Source organism: Sapajus apella, unplaced genomic scaffold (genome assembly GCF_009761245.1).
Source record: "Sapajus apella isolate SASKATOON/1434 unplaced genomic scaffold, GSC_monkey_1.0 scaffold19, whole genome shotgun sequence".
NCBI lineage: Eukaryota > Metazoa > Chordata > Mammalia > Primates > Cebidae > Sapajus > Sapajus apella.
In genome coordinates, this window is record NW_022436959.1 from 7,480,058 (window position 1) to 7,484,022 (window position 3,965).

The 3,965-nt window shown below is 44.4% G+C and overlaps 1 protein-coding gene across 2 annotated transcripts in view; it reads left to right on the forward strand.

Annotated features, from left to right (window-relative positions):
- Nucleotides 1-3,965, forward strand: part of SCRN1 (secernin 1) — a 67,713-nt gene that overhangs the window by 39,329 nt on the left and 24,419 nt on the right. The window lies entirely within an intron of this gene.

Below are 3,965 nucleotides of genomic sequence, written 5' to 3' on the forward strand. Positions count from 1 at the left end.
TCTCAAAAAAAAAAAAAAAAAAAAAAAAAAAGGAGGAAGGAAAGAAAGGGGAATTTATTTTCTAGATATGAGGGTGCCACTTATAATCCAAGGTCTGTCAGACAAGATAATGCTTCTGGGCATCAACATGGATGAGAACTAGGAAGTGTTTGGAACCCATTGGTTAGTGGTATGCTGGTAAATGTTTAATAACCACCATGGTGGAGGGAAGGGGCAACCCTGTTTGAGTCCTTTTTCAATTTCCATGGTGTAAATACTCCCATCATGATGGGTTTAAAGCTACCAACAGTTTCACAACTGGCTCAAAATCCCTGAAACTTAACCATCTGCTCTCCAAGCTGGTAGCAGCTGGCTCCAGTAGATCGCCGCATTCTTGCAGTTTCATGCCTCTTCTTCCCTTTGCATAACTACTTTATTCCTTTTTTCCTGCACACTGAGTTTTGCTACTCCCATTTTTGTTTAACAGTGGCACTAAAACCTAGTCAATTCCAGTGTTTCAGAACATCTTATAATTCTGAACACATTCCATCGGAGGACCTTCAGCATGTTAAAAAATCACAAAAGTCCTTGACAAAAGGTCAGCATGAAAATTTGGAAAGGTCTGTAGTTTGCCTCTAGGTTGTTGGTGAATGTGAGGTCTCACAGGTGATTTAAAAGGAGGCTCAGTCACTGTTTGTAGGAGGAAAGAACCTGTGTAATCAGAGTTACTATTTCCTGAACGCTATTGTAATACATGCTTTGAGGAGAATGGAGAAAGAGGACATGTTATGGTGTCTCTTCTTTTAAGGGCACCAATCCCATCATGTTGCCTCCCCTCCCCATGACCTCATCACTTTCCAAAGGCCCCACCTACCATACCATCACACTGGGGATGAGGCTTAACATACAAATTTTTGGGGAAACCAGGGGTAGAAACATTCACTTCATAGCATTACTTTCCTGCTTCTAGCCCTCTGGCCGAAGACTGGGAACTTCTAATTTCCAAAAGGTCCTGACCCCAGAGGGGCCTTGCAGACTGCTTGATTGTGGGGAGAAGGGAAGATTATTTGCACCTGAGTCCTTAAGAATACCAGGCCCACCCCTCTAAGGGGTCAGTGTTGCCTATTTTTATTACTTTTCCCAAGGCAATGATTATATATCCATGGCAAATCTAGTTTTACCTTATTTGGGATAGAAAGGGACAGGGGCCCCCTAATCTATAGAGGCACACATGTTGAAAAGATAAGCAGAGCTTCTAAACAAAGGGGCTTTAAGCAGGGGAAGTACAGGTATGATTCATCTTTCTAAGTGAGATGTGTTAACTTTTCAGGAATGGGCAAGGTGAGCTTGACATACCTGTGAGAAGGTCATGGGCTCCCAAGGAAGGATTTTCCCACAAAAGTAGGAATTGAATTCAGGAGCATCTAATTCCCAGACCCAGAACAAGCTGGACAAAGCACACACTTTGGAAGGATTTGAACTGAACAGAAGATAGGTGTTATAGTGGGACTATAATCTTGGCCCATTGAGTTTCTTCCCTTTCCCTGTCCCAGTCCTGCCCATGTGGAGGGGTAGCAGCCAATGTGAAATTAATTACGCATGGGGCCAGAAGAACACTGTCCTTTTCTGGAATATCATATGAATCTGCCCCCTGTAGGAGGTGAGACTGCTGGGAACGGCTTTAAAATAGGCCTCTGGATGTCAGGTGACTTTTGCTGCCCCAGGTCTCTCTGGCATCTCTTCTGCACCCAGTGACACGGGATTCATCTGCATTTCTCAGTTGCAGAGGGTGAGGGTGTAACCCTGGTGTTATTCACGGCCCTTGTACTATGGAGCAGTTGGTCCTGTCCTTGTCTCATGGTAGGAAGACTAGGTGGGAGTGATCAGGTGGGACAAAGGGAAATCTCTGACCCACAGTCCTGGCACAAGGGATAGGAGAGTGAAATCAGAATTGGGTCTGTGGATAGTGCTGAGGTCCTGCTGTGGACTCTGCCATCGGACATCAGCATAGGATGGCAAGTGCAAATGCCAGAGCCTCAGTGTGGAATGGAAACAGGCAGAAAGAACATCAGGAGAGTGCACTGGAAATCAAAAAACGGAAGTCACAGGCTCCGAAGATGGCGCCCTTACACCTGGCTAGGTTAGATACTCACATGATCCTAGCACATGTTTGCATGGCCAAGATGGGGCCCTGCAAAGGTCCTGGGAACAGGATTCTTCCTGGAATGTCTGTATGAGGCACTGTGATCAGGGGGCCACCAGTGACCTGTGGAAAGGAGGAAGGAGGCCTTTGAGTGTGCACAGCTTGAGGTTCTGAGAGGCACTCATAGCACCTTTGTTTGTTCCGGATCCTCAAGATAAGATGAGTGCCTGCTTCTGTTCCTTCTCTTGGGAGATGACATTGCCCAAAGGAAAAGTCAGCTGAATTCAATCTTCTAATGGGTTTATTCTTTTCTCATTCTCCTAAAGTTTTAGGGTTCAGCTTTGTAAACCACTGCCTTGTAACCAAATCTTCCTATATCGGCTTAAAATGAGAAAAGTCAAATGAATTGTCATGTAATCATTTGACTATAAAAATAAGCCCATTATAAGAATAAGCCTAAAGATGAGTTGTATTATCTTTTCTTCTCCCTGGCAGCACTGTGAAATATCCCTTTAGGAGGCATCAAATTGGATAAATTCGAATAGTTATTACTTCTCATGTTGAAAATTCACGAAGAACTGGCTTGTACCACCATCATGGTAGTGCCATTGCCCCTGTTCTAAGATGCCTGTGTTCCTGCCACTTGAATTATAATTTGAATGAATAGATGAATAAATGGACACTTTCTGAGTACATGGCATGTGTTGTCCTCTCACAGTAGCCAGAGAGGGAGGTAGTATTGTTTTCACTCTGCAGATGAGAAAACTCAAGGTTTGGAAAGCTCGCATGACTTAAGATCATAATGCCAGTGAGTAGCAGAGCCAGAACTAGAAGCTGGGTCCATTTATCTCTTAGTCATAAGTTTCTCGGCCACAGTGTTCTACCTTCCGAAATTGACTGACCACTTTCCTGGTCCCAGGCACCAGCACTGTGTATTTTCATGGATGTTATCTCATAAACCTATTCTTACAGCAACTCAATGACGTGGGCATTCATTTTATAGATGACATAAAACCGAAGTTCAAAATAATAACCTACCCAAGGTCACACAGAGGGCAGTACTGTGCAAGAGAAAATGAGGAAGAAGCAAAAGCGGGAACCCCCGGTAAACCCATCAGTTTTTGTGGAGCTTATTCACTATAACGAGAATAGCATGGGAAAGGCCGGCACCCATGATTCAGTTACCTCCTTTTGAGTCCCTCCCACATGTGAGCATCCTGGGAGATACTGAGATTTGGATGAAGACACAGCCAAACCATATCAGTGCCCTCTTTAAAGGGTTTATTAATTGGAAAGGCTAGGGGGAGATGGATGTCTCACTCCAAAGGTAATGCATATTCTTTTGATAAATGAAGCTGTAAGCTGTACCAATAGACATAGGTTGATAGGTAGGAGGAGAAATATGTAGAAAAAGGCTGATTATGTCCCAGCCAGCTGCCCATTCCTAACAAGGGCTCTGAGACAGAGACAGAGGACAGTGTTCTCTCTGGTCAGAGGATAATGTCTGGCATTTGAATACTTCTAATAAGCAAGCAAAATACCTGGTGTGGAATAATAGAGATCAAGGCCAGACTGGGCCTTGATTTTCTTTTGCTCAGGTTAGAGTCAGGAGGGAGTACATGCCACAGAGAGGTGGTTTTGTAAGGGCTAGAACTGAGCCGGCCAGCTCTGTGGGAGACAGTCAGATGAGAGGAAGACAGGTACCTTCGAAGAGAAAGAAGCCACTGGGTTCCTGACTCTTCTGTGTGGAAGGGAAATGACCAAAGACAGAACACATCCCTAGACTTTTCTTTTCCTTCCTTCCTTCCTTCCTTCCTTCCTTCCTTCCTTCCTTCCTTCCTTC